The 20,361-nt window shown below is 42.1% G+C and overlaps 1 protein-coding gene across 7 annotated transcripts in view; it reads right to left on the minus strand.

The window, feature by feature from the left end:
- LOC146491515 (tensin-1-like) overlaps positions 1–20,361 on the minus strand; it is a 120,782-nt gene that overhangs the window by 65,199 nt on the left and 35,222 nt on the right. The window contains exon 1 of one of the 7 annotated variants that reach the window (XM_085152732.1): positions 4,474–10,653. The exons of the other annotated variants lie outside the window; for them this stretch is intronic. The gene's annotated coding sequence lies outside the window, so the exon portion shown is untranslated. Of the gene's footprint in view, positions 1–4,473; positions 10,654–20,361 lie in introns of those variants that run through there. 7 annotated transcript variants of the gene reach the window in all.

Below are 20,361 nucleotides of genomic sequence, written 5' to 3' on the forward strand. Positions count from 1 at the left end.
ACAGAAAAATCATGGTTGTACTTAAGCTCACTGTCATGGTTGTACTTGGTCTCAACCTAAAATATACAAGCAGATATTTCTGTCTTTGCAACTTAAAATAACTACATGGTGGAACGCAAGGAAAGAATGCTAGCTGCTAGCACTGCTAACATTAGCCACCACAAACCAATCTGTGCACAATGACATACACAGTGCAGCATTTAAAATATGTTTTGCTTATAAAAGATAGTGATTTAAAAGATTTTAAATCATTCTTAATTACACACAGAGTAATTTTACAGACATTGTTTAACCTAATCTATTGCACTGTGTTCAGTATGTAGTTTTTCTTATTTTCACTCTTAAACTTGACTCTTCAGCCTTTTTATTTTCCTACCATTTCATCAACTAGGATCTTTTCCACTGCAAATGCATCCTCCAAATAGACTCCAGGTCTAAATAGTCTAAGGTAAGGTTTCTTATCACTTGTAGATACCCTGGACAAATACTCAACACAGTAACAACTAATGAGAAGCTGCACAGGTGTCTAACATGATTGCAGTATAACACTGGCCAGTAATTTACTCAGCACCTTTTGCATCGTTTGTTTCACCTTTTTCATTTTTCATTACTCTTACTTTTTGACTGTCTTAACTTGGAGCTGCTGTGTTTTGTCTTTTTTTTTGCCCTTTTGCCTCTTCGATTGAGGGATAATGACTGTGATCTTGGTTCATCTACTTCATCCTAAGTGATGGCAGAAAGCATGCTTTTGCCACTGTGAATAAATCATCTCATTGGCTCCAATAAATCAGCCTGCCATGGGTCTGACCACATTCAAAATTCCTCAAGCACTCGTTCTGCCCACACAAGAGTCACTGCCGCATTGATGGCAGTTTGCCTGAGAAACTAAATTCTTCACTTTCCAAACAGGGGCCAAATAAGGACTGGAGCTCAAACAGGCCTTTTGGAGGGATTTATACATCGGCTGGGTTTCTGTTTTACTTGGAGGCCTAATAAATCCGCCGAGTCCTGTGATGCTGGAGTGCATGTTCCTGCTTTCCCAGTTTGACATTTTGACATAATGTCAAGTGTGTAATGCTCCATGTTCAACTGGGTGGCACTGTGTTGCTGGCAGCGGCTTGCTGGCAGCACTGAACGTCGTCTGTGGTTAAATAATATCTGAAAGGAAACTTAAATCAAACTGTAGTAAAATAATGGCAAAATAAAGGACTCGCTGCTGCCAAAGGAGAATACTGCATGGGGATAATTTGTCACTAAAATGCTCTCCATCACTTATAAGAGCCATTGCATCAAAGTCATGATTCAATATCCTTTAAAATGGAAAATCCACTTTGTAAACATGGTATTTTGACTGAGCTGTTCAGTGGATATCTAAATTTGGAAAAGGACATTTTGAAAACCTTCAGTCTGGGGTGAACAGCTTCAGAGAGAATCCAAACAGGATGGAAAAGGGTGGTGTGTACATAGAACGTCTAAATAATTGTTTTTGCAAAGTAAAACACGCTATTCACCAGCTGTTTTGCACTCCATCAATGCCTGATAGCATCGCACAAACATGAGCTTCCATGAAAACCATCCTGTGATGGTTGAACAAACAATCAGACCGTGACAGGATGAAAACACGAAATCCACCAAGCGACAGCTTTCCATTTTTTTTCATGACAAATCCACTGTTTAAATCTCGTGAATAACAAAAGAACAAGTTATTTTTTTGTACAACAACAAAACAAGACAAGAACAAAATCACTACCACATGGCTAACACACCATAAGTAAGCGTAAAACTTGTCCAACAAGCATAAGTGTTAGCGTCAACCCTAAATGGTTCAGACAAAGTTTACCACAACACCCAGGAGGTTATTTACGAGATCCATCTCACTGGATTGCCTTCACCAGAGAAGGTACTGCATTATTTCACCTCGAAACCAAGATGCTGATGTTATGTTTGAGGCCTGAGTGGACGAGCAAGAGGCCAAAGACCATGGATCACAGAGGAAGCAGCTATTTGATCATGGTCAACCCACAGTGAGTGGCTTGGCTACATCACCCCTTTGTACGGTTACAACCCAATCACTGCAAGCTGCAGACGACAAAATATCCCATTAAACATAGCAGTGATGAATATCAGATGTGCAACTGTGGTTCACTTTGGACACAGGTTGAAAACCTCCAACTCTCAAAGTCCGTCTTGGAGTTTTACGCACAGGGGGTATGATCGCACGCCACAAAGGTTAGGTCATTTGATCGCGGCTTAAGTAATGGAAGAGGTTTCACATTTGGCACAGATTTAATAACATGCAATAACATTTCAAACACTTAGCTTCTTTGGGGGTCGAAAACAATTATGTTTTCATCATTAGTGGATTGCGCCAGTATTGGAGTGTGCAAATGTGCCTGTTCCTTACACCGTTTGCCTATCACTTCCTGTTTAATTAAGTGTGGCCGCAGGATGCCGTTTAACCACTAATGGCACAGTGAAGCAAGAATAAAGAAACAACGCCAAGCCAAAATCAATGATATACATGCAGAAAAATGCAATGAAATATAGGCTTACTAGAAGAATTGGTGAACACTCCTTTGCTATAAATTAGGCCTCAGTTTATGCATCTGTCTGCACAGATTTACTCCTTACAGAGTAAATCTCAAAGTAGATTGTTTGTGTTTTCTGGTAGTGAACTTTCCTTTTAATCTAAACTTGCTTTTGGGTTTTCCTCTCTAGCCCCTCACTTATTGACAGAAGTAAGCGAGCATGCCGAGTCGTTGCTATTTCAGCCACGTCCTCTTGTGGGATTACATGTTAAATGCCATCCTCTCTGGTCACTACTGCTTTTATAATACTTCCCAGCACATACTTGAGAGCTGATGCATCACAGTGGTTCTACCAGGCACAGTTACTTTCTGTGTAGAAGCCCAGTGGATAACATCTTCGATCTAGAAAACAACTCTGATGCATGACATAGGAAAATAAAGGCTGTACCTGCACAGAAATCTAAGAGGAATTTGTAGTTGGGAAATAAAGTTCAGTGATATCCATGAAAGTTTCACTTCTCTGATAAGTCAAAACATGATAAACCTAAAGGGAAAACAGACTTATACCGTATGCTAAATAAAAGTTAGGAGGATTAGGGCAAGAGAACGAAAGCAGAAAAACATTTTCCTTTGAGACTTACGATCAATTTAAAGGGGCAATTGACTCTAGATCAAATTGACACATTTGTCTTCTGGACAGCAGTGCTATATATCCATCTATTCACTCCACTGCTTTAGTACCGGTGACCCAGCTTTGGTTACATCAGTTATAGAAATGGTACATGCCTTTTGATGTCCTAGGGGTTGGTATGACCCATTTGGCAAACAGGCCAAAGGGCTCATTTTGAACCAAAGCCAACGGAAGGGTGAAAGTGTTTAAAAAAACACTCAGAAGCAACGTCTTTTCCAAATATAATTACCTAGTTATGTCACAATTCTTATAGATAGAGTGTAGCTTGCTAGCAGCTGTCATGAGTAGATCCATGCTTATTTTGTATTTAATTAGTTGCTTTGAGCTCCACAAAGCAAGTGCCTTTAAAGTTTTACTATCTTCAAGAGAAGGCAGATAATTCTTCAGTTAATATCTACCAAAATATTTTAGGTGGATATATGGTATGGAAGGGTCAACTTATTGGTGCAATCACAGGGCAAGAACATGATACATGCAATGTGATGTAATGTATTGAAATAGATTTCAATAAGTTCTCATTAAAATGATTTATAGTCTAAAAAGTGTTTAACTTTAACCATTTATCCCTTTTGTTAGTCTCTTTAAGCTTTGGCAACATCCTGACCACCTGTGTTTAACTGCCATTCTTGTGTTAGCTCAAGGTCAGAGCTGAATGACTACCATCACTCTGCATCCTCACTCAACGAAAGATAAACAAAGAGAAGAAAACTGAAGGAAAAAATGGAAGATGTCGTTACTTTTCTGCAAAGGTTCTACCTAAGAACTGCTCTGTTTTGTTCTTGCATTACCACAGCAGATGCAGGTCATGCTGAGAGAGAAAACACGTGTTCGCCCTCCTGCGTTGCTCCCTGACTTTGCTGCTACAAATCTCCGCTTGTCCAGTCATAAAAAGGTTCCTGAGCCCCCTCCCCTAAGAAAATTGCAACTTACATGAACTCTGCCTTTCCCACTTCTCATGGGACCAACTTTCCCATGAGCATGTGGGAGAGTAGCCTACATCCAAAACATACAGAGAAAATCAGCTTTAACTGAAATGACATCCAAAAACATCCCTCTTGCTAGTAGATACATAACCCGGCAACTGCAGCAGCTTCTTTACGAGTTTAGAGAAACAATTCTCATCTCAAGACCTTTTAAGCCACAAAAGAAATAATTTTATAGCCCAACAAACTTGCTAAACACACCATTTATTCGAATTTCAGACCAAGTACATTGCAAATGAATCAGTCTGTGCATCTTAAAGTCTGCTCTTACCTGCACACTGGTGCCACTTTTTCTCACGCTCTCTCTTCTCTCCCCCTCTGCCTTGTTTCTACCTCTGCATTCTCCCTGCCCTCAGACCCCCCTCCCTCTCTAGGAGAGAGAGAGAGGGCAACAGAGGGAGTACCAAATACAGACACTTTCCTCCTCCAGACGCGTGCCAGAACTGCTACTGAACTCGATTCTGTGTATATGAGTGCTCACATGTGGATGTCTGTGCAGCTTGGACTGGACCAGGATACACTCTTTATACTGCTGGCTTTGATTCCTCTTTTCAACTGCCAAGAAATGTTGAAACACGCTATATAAGGCCAAGAGAGTGGCTTGGGGCTCCTTATGATTCCGGTACCCAAAACGAGAGAGCAAAAGACGTCTGGGGGCAGACAGTAACTGAATCCCTCTGTATCCCTCCCTCTGCTCACCCACTCCTACAGCCTATCTCTCTCTCTCTCTCTCGCTCTCTTTTTCCTCCTCTCTCCTGTTCCTCATAGACTCTCTGTAGTTGCTGACACATGCTTGACAGAAACTGAGAGGCAGAGTGGGAAGAAGAGAAAGAGTAACTTTCCTGGGGTTTTTTGAACTGCAGAAAACTCTCATCAGTCATTCATCAGTATTAATTGATATTACTATAAAAACCAGTATGTCAATACTATTAAAACATTACTTGTGTTGCTTTCGTTATGGCCATACCTTTATATGAACTATTACTTTATCATTGTTTGGTATCTCACCGATGTCATAATCCTGGCTTTTTTAACCAGCAATTGGGGTTTGGGGTTCCTTTTTTTTTTTTAAATTGGGTTTATTTATTATTAAATAAATTTTTCTTAATCCTGGGTTTTGGTTTCAGTAAATCGGTTTCAGTTAGTAATTTGCTTAGGCGTTAGTTTGTATAGGGTTTTGTTATTTCTTAGCATTCCCTTCTGTGTCAAGTTTGTATGTCAATGTCACTGTCTCAGTGTTCGTTACTTCCTGTTTTATTTTTGCTAGTCTGCTGTGTTGTTTGCCTTGTTTGATTTTGCTTCCTCTTGTCTCATTAGTTAGTTCTCTAGCATATCAAGACTATCTCTCCACACCGTTACATATTCCATATGTACGGGGTACGACCCCCCTTGGTTGTGGCGTGTGGATATTTCTTTAAGACACTCCGGCACGCCCGGCTACGCCCCACAGCTCACGTATAAAACAGCTGTGCAGACGTGACACCCGTGATTGTTTGATCTCCACTTGTGTTGTGTGTGTGTGTGAGTGCCTTGAGAGTGCTGTATGTATGTGCGTCCGTCAGGAGCGTGCTTCGGCATCTTCCGTGGGCGCTGCCTCTCCCCTGGTATTCCCCGGTATTCCCCTGGTAGCCCCGGTATTCCCCCAGTATGCCCTGGTGTTCCCCGGTATTCCCCTGGTATGCCCTGGTATCCCTTAGCTTGGTTCCCCCTAGCTGGCCCTTTGAATCCCCTTGGTTGGTCTCCCTTCCCCGGCTTATCGCCTCGAAAAAAAGGCTAGCCGGCTAGCGAGTAGCTCGGCTACAGTGAGGAAACACGGCAGGGACATGGCTTCAGCGTTCAAGCATACGCTGTCGCCTGGGCAATGTGCAGCTCGGCTGCTATATGTGTTAACACAGAGGGGATACGGCTTCAGCGTTCCAAGCTTTCGCTGTTGGCCTGTTTAACACTGTGGGTAATAAACAGTAGGGAATTGGTAAGTACAAAATATTTATGACCACAATTTGAGACCATAGACCTCGCTGTGTCTGATACATCAGCCAGCGAGTGAGTGTTCTCCAGCACGCAGCGCTGGCTCTCTGTCTAGTGCGTTGCCGCTGTGTCACATGGCCAGCAGGTGCCCGCAAAGTGAGCTGACACCCCCCGACTGTCCGCCAGTGTCTCATCAGGCCCACTCTTGCTGGCCCCCTGTCTACGGATGGCACAGAGTGGCTGCTATGCCCTGGTGACGAACCTTGGGTTACTCCTCACTTGGGCCCAGCTGCAGGCTGTGTTCCCCTGGCGTATTGCCTGCGCTTCGCTGGTTTACATGCCAGCCGGACCTCGCTATGTCTGATGCTCAGCCAGTGAGTGAGTGTTCTTCAGCCTGCAGCGCCAGGCTCCCCGCAGGCGGTTCACCAGTTACACAATAGCTGGGCCTCGCTGTGTCTATGCCAGCCAGCAAGTGTGTTGTGGTCCAGCCTGCGGCGCCGGCTGTACTCGAGTGTCTCGTCCTCGAGTTCACTCTTGCGGCTCCCCTGTCTATGGACGGCGCTCAGCAGCCGCTATGGCCACCTGCGGGTCACGGCCCTGGCTTGGGCCTCCTCTCCAGCAGCTGAACTGCAGCTGGCGGGTGTGTTCCCCTGGCGTGTTGCCCGCATTTGCCAGCTTACACGCCAGTCGGGCCTTGCTGTGTCTGATACGTCAGCCAGCGAATGTGTGTTCTCCAGCCTCCTTTAGCCAGTCTCTGTCTGGCATATAGGCTGCTGCGGCTGCATCCTGTGCTCCCTTGGCGTTTTGCCGCATTCGCCAGCTTGCGGCAAAACACCAGTGTTCTCCTCTCTCTGCTCCTGGGATTCCAGGTTCGGGCCCTAGGCAGAAGCCGAAGGCTCCAGCTGGAGATCCTTGGGGAGCGTACTCACAGGCTCGTCCTAGCCGACCGCCCATGCTTCTGGCATTCCGTCGCTCCAATCGCGTGCCATGGGTTGTGCTTGTCGGACCTTGTTGTGTCTGAGTGAGAGGTCCCCAGCTTGCACTGCTGGCTCCCTGTTGGTGCTTGCCTGTGTGCCACGGACTTACACAGCCAGCACGGGGACACCCAGTAGCTGGGACTTTGTGTCTGACCTCGAGTGTCTCGTTGCGAGTTCACCCTTGAGGCTCCTCTGTCTGCGGACCTTCAGGTCATCGCCTTGCTCAGCCCTCCACTTACACAGGCTAGGCTGCCAGCCCCCCCCCCCTGTCTGTCTACAGCTCGGGGCGGCTTCGGCTTTGAGGATGGATGGGTCAGTCCAGTCGGACCTCGCTGTGGCGAGTGAGAGTTCTCCAGCCTGTAGTGCCGACTCTCTGTCTGGTATTGCCCGCATGTCGTAGGCCTATGCGACCAGCGGGATGCTACTTGGCAGCTTGGTGTGCCGCGTGCCCTGGCGGTCTGCCTCGCGGTTCCCGAGGTCCTGCATCCTGCATGACCGGCTCAAGCCAGTCTGGCATCTGCAGACTGCTGCCTCCACCCCCTGGCTCGGCCTTCGCATTGCAAAGCCCTGACCAGGGTGGTGTCTCTATTGGTGCGTTATCACTGACTCCCGGCACCTTCACTCTCGGCGGTTCGGTTGCACTGTCTCCTCGCGGGGTGTCTTACAGAGATACCCCGTACATATGGAATATGTAACGGTGTGGAGAGATAGTCTCGATATGCCAGAGAACGTACGGTTACGGTGTAACCTTGGTTCTCTTAGTGAGAGACTACCTCTCCACCATCAGGCTGCTCGGAGACGTGTCCCGATCAAACTATCACCGGTGTCACGTCTGCACAGCTGTTTTATACGTGAGCTGTGGGGCCGAGCCGGGCGTGCCGGAGTGTCTTAAAAGAAATATCCACACGCCATGACCAACGGGGGTTGTACTCCGTACATATGGAATATGTAACAGTGTGGAGAGATAGTCTCTCACTAAGAGAACCTTGACTTTGTTCACCTGTGTCATGTTTTCACCAGCTGTGTCTTGTGTAATTAGGGAGGAGCTGTGTCCTCTCTAATTACATTGTGTGCATTGAACCCTCAGTTTTTTGCAGTACCTTGTTCTGTTGCACTGATTGCACTGTGTGTCTACCTGAATGCTTTATTCATCACTAGAGTTTTTGTTTCTGCTGTTTGGGATTTTTCCCATGCCTAAATAAAAGTTAGTCAATTGTTTATTAAGTTTGCCTTCAAGTCTACATTTTCAATTCAATTCAATTCAATTTTATTTATATAGTGCCAAATCACAACAGCAGTCGCCTCAAGGCGCTTTATATTGTACAGTAGATCGTACAATAATAGATACAGAGGAAAACCCAACAATCATTTGACCCTCTATAAGTAAGCACTTTGGCGACAGTGGGGAGGAAAAACTTCCTTTTAACAGGAAGAAAAACTCCCTTTTAACAGCAGATGGCCGCCCCTTCCCAGCAGAACCAGGCTCAGGGAGGGGCGGCCATCTGCTGCGACTGGTTGGGGTGAGAGAAGGAAGACAGGCTGAAAGACATGCATTTTGGGTCCAGATTTTCTAAGAAACATGACAACTGACTATTTTTAGGTCAATGTGTGCAGTACTGAAGTAGTAACCCTTTGCTCTGTAAAACAGACCGAGCTTACATGTTTAATTTGAATATATACTGTTCTTTGACTTGTCCAATTCAGAATTTGTTGTAGGGCAAAAGGCAGAAAACAACCTGGACAGGTTATGGGTACATGACAGTGCTAACACAGAAAGACAGATCACGCTCACTTTCACATCTACAGTCATTTTAGAATTGCAAATTAATCTAACCCATGCACGGACTGTGGGTGGAAGCTGAGAGTACCTGAGGAAACCCACGGAAGCCCCAGGAGAACATGCAAACTCCAGTGCAAGGCGCCTGGCCAGCCGGTTGTTTCAAAGGCAACAGTGCTAACCACTGCACCATCATGCTGCCTTAAAATGCACAAATAGTATGCAAACAGAACATTTTTCACTCTGACTTGAAGAAAAGCTACAGTTGTACTTTTGCCTATAAAAATGCGCAGACATGCACACTGACTCCAGAGCAAAGAAACATAAGGTCAACAAACAGGCCATCTCAAGATCCTTCTGTTCTAAAATACTTGTAGAAAAATATTTGGCTGACTCCTTCGGGGTTTCAAGCTCATGGGATGAACTTAGCTCTTGACCTCCAGACAAGGAATGGTAAATAGGGCCATCAGTCATCTGCTAGCGCCCGGTTATTAGACCGTCCGTACCATTTGTCTGCCAACGCTATCTCCCAACTACTGCGCTGCATCTATACTGCTGAAGGGTGTTGCTATGGAGACGTGCTGTGATGGCTCTTTGATGTGACGCGTTTGCACCAGGGAAACAGAGTAGCTTCTGTGAGGGCTGCTGAGGAATGAGGAGGCTTGGCTCTGGCAACTTTGTGCATGTGTGTGTCTCATCACTTTCTCTCTGCCTCACCTCTGCTACCTTTCTGTCTCTCTCTCACTTTCATGCTTGGCTTGATGCTCTCTTTTCCATACCAACATTCTTGTACGCTTCTCATCCCTGCTTCTGTGCACGTCTTACTGTGTTTTTGGTCTTGCTCCACTTTCTCCCTTTTGGGAGATAAAGCAGATAAAAGAGGAGAACCTTAGAAGGAAAAAGCCTGTACAACAACACCACTAAAAGGAGCCATGAAAGGCTGTTCTGTGCTAAATTTGAAAAAGTGAATTTGAGGTCACTTATTACCAGCGTTAGTGCAATAGCTGATATATTCTTTTTCACCTTGTACATGAGGGTTTGCATCAAGGAAACATGCGATCTTGGAGACAGGTTGTTTTAGTGTGAAGAACGACAAAGTTGCTTTTGAATACTCTTGAAATGTCTTTCTTTGGAAAGCTTTTGTCTACACAGTGGCATCGCAGTTTTGCAAGATGAAATAATGGAACGTCTACATATAGCTATGTAGTTAAGATCAAAATAAAGCTTGTTTGGAGTCTGTTAAAAGAGACAGAATTCATAGCTTTCAGCATCCATCTATCCATCCATTTTCTTCTGCTTATCCATGGTCACTGTTTGAGTTCAGTAGATTACAATTGAGTTCTGTCTCCTCACCCCTCCCAGTTCAGGCACTTAATCCTATGCAGTGGATGCTATAAGACAAACATGCTTTACTCCAAGAGAGATCAAAAATATAAAATTTAGACTATATCCCATAACACCGACCAGCATGTTTCTACTACTGCTTGAATCAGATTTGGATTCGCCTTTTTGTGGAAAGTTGTCAGTCTGCTGTTTACCTCAGCTGTCAATGCTGGATGAGAAGTGTCCACCTTTTATTTGCTCTGCAAGAGGCTGTAAAACTTTGTGAAAGCAGTCTGACCCTGGTCAGTGAGTCAGAGAAGCTCACTTCTGATTCATGGCAGCTAAGCAATGCTTACCTCGCCTAAGCTTTACTTACTGATAACTTCTGTTAGCTGTTAGCACGGGGCGACCGTGGCTCAGGGGGTTGGGAAGCGTATCTGTAACCGGAAGGTCGCTTTACCCTACCGCCTACTGGTGTTGGCCAGAGGGGCCGATGGCGCAATATGGCAGCCTCGCTTCTGTCAGTCTGTCCCAGGGCAGCTGTGGCTACAACCGTAGCTTGCTTCGGTTGTAGCCGTGTGTGAATGTGAGAACGTGTGTGAATGTGAGAGTGAATGAATAGTGGCATTGTAAAGCGCTTTGGGTGCCTTGAAAAGTGCTATATAAATCCAATCCATTATCATTATTAGCTGCTGTTCGGCAGTGCTAGTAAACTAACAGATTTGGTCTTTTTAAGGTGTTCTTTCATTAGTTATGTATTTCTATGAAACAAAGACATAAAATTCTCCACATAATAAGAAGAATTGCAAAAACATGCTTCTTATAAGCCCAGGAAAACTAGCGTTTGTAAGCAGTGGCTTTCAGAAATACTTCTCAGGAGTAAGGCCACACCATTTAGCATGTAGCTGATCATTTGTGACTTTCAGAGACATAATTTCGAAGCATTTTAAAGTTTTAACAAACATGAAACAAACTTGGTGTCATTTTGTTTGGTTGTATGCTTCGCAGTTATTGTAGTCTTGTGTCTGGAGCACAGCTGGGCCATATACAAATTGAATGTGAAGTTCCCTCTCTATAATTATTTTTGCAAACAATTAATACAGAAGCAAAGGAAGTAAGCTGAAATAATAGGAAAAGGTGAAACTTCCTGTAGAAAACCTGTTTGTATTTGTTTCCTATTCCCCCACTACCTCTTCTCCTGTTTTTCCATTGGTGCATATTTCTTAGCATTTATTTAGAAGAAGACCACAGCGAGTTATTGACCCTTCAAGAGCAAGTATTACATTTTATGGTTCTGTGTTGTGTCACAGGTTGCATGTGCAAGCATAATGCGGCTTAATTTGGAGGAAATGTTTCCATGTTTGTGGATAAAATAAATATTTAAATTAGCAAGAATGCTAACCCTGTGGCTCTTTTATGTCTGGCTACTATCTAGCTGTTAGTCAGTGTAGCTACAAAGGTTACACGGTAGGTATTAGCTAATGCAAATGTAGTTAAACTGAAATGGTTTTAGTGGTTCTATGCAAATGCAGCCAAAGTTTACAGAGAAGCAAGAGTGTTTCCATGAGTCGATCTGAATTTCTGAACTGCAGACAAACACACACTTTCTAAGTTACATAAATAGCGCCAAGTTTTACAGGAGGTGATAAAACGGGGTTCTAACCATACATCTTATGACATTAAAGAGCTTCTGTGTTGCATTTTATAGACCATGTCATTTGCCAGAGGTCTAATTACAGGACTCTCCCAGTTTTCACACATCCACACATGTTAGGATGTGGATTAAAATGTTTGGATGCCAGGATTATAAGCTCAGACCTCAAAAACCCTTGACCTCAAAACTCTTCACTGGAGGAGACCCAGCTTAGATTTTGTTAGGCTTAACTGAGGTAGGAATGCACATCCATAGACTCTTGCAAACTGTGCTTAAAGGACATTGTTTTTTTGTCTAAGTAAAAGTATCTTTCTGTTGTGGATAAAGATCCCAAGAGCTTTCTGGTATCAGTTTAAAGTTTTGCTCTGAAATGCTGCCTATGTTATGTAAGCTCAGGCTGACTGACATGGATTTCTTGCCAGAAGAGATGAAATGGGACTGTCAAAGTCTCCTCACAGCAGTAATATCCCCAAGATTTTCTTTCACATGACAAAGGAGAGATTAGAGTTCCTAAAAATAGCGACTGGATTGCCAGATCTTCTGCCAAACCTGAGCAGCTTTAAGACAACGCTGCACTTTCAAAGCTTGGGCCCGTTAACCAAAAGCCAAGTGTCTTCTTCTCACCTTATTTGAGACAGAATAAATGAAAAGTTATAAATAGGGCATATGTGGCTGAGAAACTAGTGACAAAAGATGAATACATGAACCAGAATATGCTTGTTTGGTTTTAAAATGGCCTCATTATTTTATTCTTTGAGTGCAATCATGACTCACTTCCTCGACATTCTGTTTTACCCTTGCTGCGGCTCCAGAATCTGTGAACATCTACAACTACAGGAAGTGGAAAAGCCTGATTGCTAGAGCACATTGTTCAGCTTCAGCTGATAGCAGCGATAAGTGAACAACAAAAACTTGGTATTGCCTGGCATGGACAGGCTGGATGGTGGCGGTTAGAGATTGTCTCTACCTGCAGAGTATCCCAAAAAGTAGCGTAGCATTTTCAGTGGGATAAAACGCTACATCCAGATAAACAGAATCATCTTTTTGGATCTTTACCTGGATGATTGAGCATGTATCAAGATACATGTAGAGCAACTGCATTAGCAGCAGAAAACTGTCCTCAGAATAGTATCTCTATAATATTGAGATAATATTCTTGAGTTAATGTTTGCTAACAAAGAATATCCCCCAAAACAACTTAACTTTAGATGGGCTTTTTTTTCTTCTTTTTTTTTGTCTCATTTACATATATGACATCTGTAGTCTTGCCCATATTCTGTCAATTTAAGGCATTTCAATTCCGTTTTATTCATATAGCAACAATTCACAAGAATCACCTCAATGTGCTTTATATTGTAAGGTAAAGACCCAACAATAATAATAAAGTCAGAAAAAACCCTATGAACAGGCACTTGGCAACAGTGGGAAGGACAATCTCCCGTTTAACAAGAAGAAACTTCCAGCAGAACCAGGCTCAGGGAGTTTGATAGTTGCAAACAATTAAATACAATAGTTTGCTTAATACAAAATAGTGAGTGATAGAAGGTGAGTCAAAAAGAAACACTGTCCGTTCACAGTCTACATTCAAACCTACAGTCAAGTTAGAATCACCATGTCTTCCTACTCCACACCAGATCGGCCCCAGTTGGCTGGTGGAACAGAACGGTGCTAGCCATCACACTACTGTGCAGCTCCAATTGAAAAGTCTTTTTGAAATAGAGTTTACCTTAAAACCACAGGGACTAATGGCACTATTTCAAGACTTTTATGACATTTGGGGAAGTCAGAAACATGACAGCCACAGTTTGGAGTTGACTCTATAGCTATACTGTGCATGCAGTTTGATGCTTAGCAACCCCAACACAATGGAATTCCCTTTCTGCCAATTTAGAAATCCATCAGCTAGTCAAATGACTCTGACTATTATTTTTCAGCAGTTTTTGGTGGACTTTGCAGCTATCTGGGCCAAGAATTCAAATCCCATTTTCTGGTCACTATTTAGAAAGGCAGCTAAATTAAATAACGCTAATAGACGATGCTAATCAAAAGCTAGTCAGCTACCTTTTGGCATTTCAGCAAACACAATACTCCTTTTTACTTCACACTGACTGATGTCAAAGATTGGCCAATCAACTCAGATTATAAGCAGACCATAAAGGTTCCGATACCAAAAAGTTTGTTCCTAGCCTACAGAATGTGCATGTTCACATGCAGATATCTGTTTATAGAGATTATCTTTCTGTGCATATTTTGAATGTTTTATTGCTTGACAAACCAGAGATTTCCTAGTACTTCAAGGTTTTTCAACCAAATTTGTCTTGCAGCTTAGGTAGAATTGCAGCAGTAAATATGTCAGACAGGACCACATGAATTTAGTACAGAAAAAAGACACAAACGGGTAAACAAAATTTTATAAAGCATTCTCCAACATTGTATTCAAACTTCTTGTACTTTCCTCGTCCAACCCCTTCCCATCATTCCTCTCTGCCACTACCTTTCCCTGCCAAACCTCGCCCTGTGTCTTCCAACCCGCCAGCCCATCAAACAGCACAAACCACTGCAAGAGCATTCCAGGAAGCTCCTCCAAGACATGGCAGGGATAAATCATGAGGAATAATGAGGGCTTGTTTCCATGGAGGGTGAGCAAGAACAGAGAGCTTACAGATGCTGTGCTGTCCAGTCATCAAAACAAGACAAACACGCATGTACTCAAGCGGAGAGATGATATGCTACTGGGTGGATCTGTTTGCATAATTCTGTTGCAGTGATGCCAGACTGAACTGAGAGGCAGTGATTTACATCCTAAAAGAATTAAGCCAACTGAAAAAGTACTCTAAAAACATTGGAAATGCAGTAGTAGCAGGCTGGCACGTCCTTGAAACATGGGTACATACTACTTCCATAAATATAGTTTAAGTCCACACAGTAGACAATTTATTAGGTACACCTGTTCAACTGGTTGGTAATTCAAATATCTAATTAGCCCGTCACATGGCTGCAACATATGTGTAGGCATGTAGACACAGTCAGGACCACCCGGTGAACCTTGTGAATCAGAAGGAGGAAAGGTGACTTTGAACGTAACATGGTTGTTAGTGCCAGATGGTCTGGACTGAGTATTTGTGGACTGTCCCGATCTACTGATTTTCCCACACAACCATCTCTACGTTTTACAGAGAACAATCTGAAAAAGAGAAAATATCAGGTGAGTTCTCTGTGCAAAATTGCCTTGTTGATGCCACAGATCAGAGCCAGACTCCTTTGAACTGACAGTGAGGCAACAGTACTTTTAAATGGCCACTCGTCATAATTGAGGAATACAGAAGAGCATCTCTGAATGCACAACACATTGACTCTAGAAGCATATGCAGCAGAACATCACATCATGTGCTGCTCCTTCCAACTAAGAACAGGAAACTGAGGCTACAGTTCACCAAAGACACACAACAGAGGTTTGGCCCGGTCTGATGAATCTCAATTTCTTTTGCGCGGTGAATCTTAAAACCCAGAATAAACAAATAGATTAAAATACTGATATTAGCATGAGATAGACAATATTTTAACATTAATGACATACTTTGACTTCTAGTTTGATAAAGATTTAAAAAAATAAAGGTGTTGGAAATTTTGTGTCTATTTCGGCAAGTAGGGGCAGGAATCACAGAGTTACTTAAAGTATGATATTTTCATAATACATTGATAGTATGGTGGTATTATGATCCCGTGATCATGGGATATAACCTTATATGTGTACAGCTAATGACAAAAAAATACTCCTAAAAGTGATTAAGCACGTCAGGTGTTACTTCTATACAAAATAATTTACATTACTAGTAAAGTATTGCATGTATGTCTTAAAAAATGAAATTTGGTGCAACTTTATCACTAATGTAAGGAAGTGATATAGGATATATTGCTGTACTGATATTATGCCCCACTCCAAAGAAAGGCAATGGCTAATCAAGTGTCAACCACCTATTTGTCTAAAACTAATGGGATGTATTTACAGTGGAACCCCGACTTACGAAATTAATTCGTTGCCGAGGGTCTTTCGTAAGTCGAAGATTTTCGTAAGTCTAAGCACCCATCGCGCCTTTTGAGTGAACGATAGGCTACAGGCTAATTGCTAACTGCAACAACAATACGTCGTTCAAGTGGAACAGCGAAGCGCAAGTACGAAAGCCAAGGGGGTTGTCACATGATTCAGAAGGCATTGTGGGCATTGTAGGCATTCTGGGATCAGCCAATCAGAGCCAGCGGATTTCATTACACGGGCATTTTGCCGTAACACGGGCAGAAATATTGCCGTTAAGTGCCTTTGTATCTTGAATTTTTCGTTAAATGGGGTATTCGTAGGTCGGGGTTCCACTGTGTTTATATTTATTCTTATTATTACTCTTTTACATTTTGCTTAACACATTTTTCCAACTTCACAAATTATGACCTCGCAACGGCTTTTTAAAAAAAACTTCTGAATAAGTGGTGACAATACTGGGATATGTACAGTCCCAAGAATAGAAAGTGGCAAAGCACACAAGAACGGCAAAAAGTGCCAGGTAACCAAAAATAAATAAACAAACAACAAGTGATAGAGCCATGGAAAGTAAGTTTGTTGTTTTCAAGTGTATCAAGTGTTTGGATGCACTAATTTGTTTTCAGTGACAATAAAGATAAACAGTGCAGAACTTTGTAACTGTTTTTCAAAGTGCTATATTATTATTATTATTATTATTATTATTATTATTATTATTATTATTAATACTCTCATTTATCAGGTGGTCACAAACACTATTCCAAATTAATATCTATTTAAAATTGTTAAACATTGTTTATCTGAAGCTCAGGTTGAAAGAGAGAGAGAGGTATGAGGAATCAACACAGGAGTCTTCTGTCTAACAGAGAGCCTCTGTTTCCAACACTCAGCCTAGGTTTCCTGACAGACTTTAGGCAAAACGCCAGCCACTGTGCAAACAAGTCTCCTCATCAACATAGGTGCAATACTGGCAGATAGAAGCCTGTGGAGTTTGTCTTCTGTGTGCTGTGGAGCATCCTCAGAGCTCTAATAACAGACATCCGCAGCAAGATGACTGTGGTCAAACAGAAAGAACGGAAAGAAAAACAGAACATGAAAAGGAGCCAGAAACTATTAGCTGCCTTCATCAAGGCATGTTAGTGGATGTCTGTCTTTTGCATGTTTATACTGACATTTTCATAAGCTTTAAAAGTTAATGACTGAACTGCATGTGGTTACTGACTTTCAACATTTCGCAGAATTAGGCTAATTGTTTCACTGACAACAAGATTACAGCGGTGTTTGCAAAATGGTTTATGGACATTATGGAAGAGCCCAATGACAAAACATTTTCAGTACTATGTATTTCCTTATATTTTGTGATAAAAAAGTATATAAGGCAAAAACAGAGTTTGTAAAATTTTAATTAGCTTGAAAGTCAATATTTGGTGTGACCATCTTTATTCTTCAGCACAGTCTGAACTCTCTTAGGCAGCTTTCTCATCATGTCTTTAAGTAGTCTTCAGGAATAGTTCTCCAGGCTTCTTGAAGGACATTCAAAGCTCTTCTTTGGATGTTTCTGCCTTTTGTTCTCTTCTCTGTCAACATGATCCCACACTGCTTCAATAATGTTGAGGTCCGGGCTCTGGGGAGGCTGATCCATGACTGATGGTTTTCCACTGTGTGTTTTTCTATCCAGGTATGATTTTACTGCATTGGCAGTGTGTTTGGGATCATTGTCGTGCTGAAAAAGAAAGCTGTTTCTAATCTGATGTTTTCCAGATGGTATTGCGTGGTGGATCAAAAATCTAATGGTACTTTTCCGAGTTCATAATTCATCAATTTTGACAAGATCTCCAACACCACTGACTGAAATGCTGCCCAAACCGTATCAGAGAGTCCACCATGTTTTACAGATGGCTGTAGACACTCACTGTATTTCTCTCTTGATCTCCTCCAAACACACAATGATTTGAACAGATTTAAAAAAAAAACTTGGATTAATCACTCCATCAGATCTTTTGTCCTCATTTTCAATACAGTTCTTGTGTAGCTGTCATAGCTCAGTCTTTTCTCCCAGTTTCCCTCCTCTACGAATTGCTTCCTGATGGCCACCCTTCCACTGAGACCATTTCTGGTGAGGCTTTATTGAACAGTAGATGATCAGCTGAAGGTCCACATGAATCTCTCAGGTCCTGTATCAGGTCTTTGCTGGATTTTTCCTTGTTTCTTAAGCACATGGTTTTCTGAATACTGTTAATCTGTTGTAAATAGTATTTTTAAACCTGACACATCTTCTTTGGCCCTCTGCTTGTCCTCAAAAATTTTTAAGGATATCTTGCATACCATATATCAGGTTTTTGACATACCACTGGTTCATATCTTAGGTTAGGAGCCTTTTTATGCTTCAGTGACTCACAGGTCAGTGTTAAGCACCTTAACAAACAAAAAACATTTGTCTATAAATGGTCAGCTACAAGGACTGTAAACGTGTAATTCATTATATAATCAGCACACTTTTGTCCTTCTTGTCCTATGTAGCAGGCACCAAGATAGATTATCCAAATATTATCTCATAGCATATGTTAAAACAATTACCATCATCACGCCCTCATAAAAATCAGTATAGGTGCCATTAAAATACTATAAAAACACAGAAATGCTTCATAAACCCATATAAAAAAAACCTTAAAACATTCAAGCAATTGTCATTCAATGCCCTGGGCAGTGTTTGGCATATAAAGGGGAAGCTGTGGCGAATTAAAATAATAAACACACAAAATGAAATGAGCGCAGCGCTGCAGTTATCTTCATGTCTGGTGAACTGCAAACTGCTGGCAACAAACCTCATTGTGCTTCATGACAAATTTACTGCTCAAGGTCAGCGAAGAGGCGGCCCAAAGCGTTGCCTAAATTCACATTCGTATTTGCAGAAATCGTAACCGCACTTTTACAACCTGAAAAAATGAGCTGGCATATTTGTGTCCTGTTTGTTTTTGTTCAAGGGTCATTTCCCTGGATAAAGCCAACACAATTGTTTGCTCCCAAGTAAATCAATATTGGCATTTGCACATTAACGCAACTCTAATTTTCATCCAGATTTACAATTTCCCTCCATCTACGGTCCTTTCCCTTCTGACACGCAAACCTACTCTCTTCTCAAAACATTTCCTGTCCGCTGTCTGTCACCACCAGAACGAATGACTCATGACGCTATCCTGATTATTCCCCAAATTGCCACCACAAATGACTTTGCCCGGTTTTAGAGGTATTTGGCAGATTTCTCCGTGGATGTTTTGGGAACACATAACTTTTGTTCCTATAGTAATATTTGGGTAGACGAATGGCTTGAGGGGAGGTTTTTTGGGGAGAGGAGTTATGAACTGGAGAGGAAAATAAAGGAGAGGAGAGACATTTCAACATTTCTCCCCACCAGTCACAACTAAAACCACTAAGTATACAGCCTTTTTACACTCTTCCCCTCCACCCTTTCCCTTGCTTCTCATTCACTCATTCCTCCGCTCCTTCCTTTTCATTTGCTCTCCCCTTTTTTCTTTATTTTTTGTTACCGCTGATTGGGATCAAATGTGGTGAGTGGAACTGTGATCCCACAGTCAGTCAAGAGGCAGAAATGAAGCCTTACATGGCGTATTTTCCCCCAAGTAGTTCTTCTTTCTTTCTTTTTTTTTTGCACATGTATTTGAAGTCACTGATCCACCACAATATTAAAAACCACTGACAAGTGAAGTGAATAAAATTGATCATCTTGTTATAAGACAATGTTCTGCTGGGAAACCTTGGGTTTTGGCATTCATGTGGATGTCACGACGATATGTACCACCAAGCAAGACAATACACCTCACGACACTTCAAAATATACTCAGTGATAGCTCGAGGAACACAACAAATATACCGACATTATGATCCCAATTCAATAGCACTATCAAAATCCAATCCCAGTAGGGCCCCACTTCTAATCCAAAGGAGCTGAAGACCATGATGCCAAAGTCCTCGTGCAGGATACCCCGAGAGGTCCGATCTCCATGCCCCAAATGGTCAAAGTTATTTTGTTAGCAATGCATAGTTATGGCTGATTATGGTACAAGATAAAGCCACTATACTAATAATTATGCTTCATGCATAGCTGGTAAGTATCAGCAGTTTCTGAATGATGAGGTGTAATTGAAGTGAAATTAGGGGTTGATCTGAGTGGGCGATCATTTACAGTGAAAAATAATTGTGGGAAAACGAAACGAAACCACACAAAAAAACAGAGGGCTGCCAAGTACAACGACGATGTTTTCAAAAGATTTTTTTAAGTATATAAAATTGTTTTAAATTATATTTAAACTGATAAAGATATTTGTGTAAGGACGTCACATGCTACTCAAAAGTAATCAGAATCATGAGTCTTTTTATTCTCTGTGTTGGATCAAACAGCCAAAATC

Source organism: Neolamprologus multifasciatus, chromosome 23, assembly GCF_963576455.1.
Source record: "Neolamprologus multifasciatus chromosome 23, fNeoMul1.2, whole genome shotgun sequence".
Classification (NCBI taxonomy): domain Eukaryota; kingdom Metazoa; phylum Chordata; class Actinopteri; order Cichliformes; family Cichlidae; genus Neolamprologus; species Neolamprologus multifasciatus.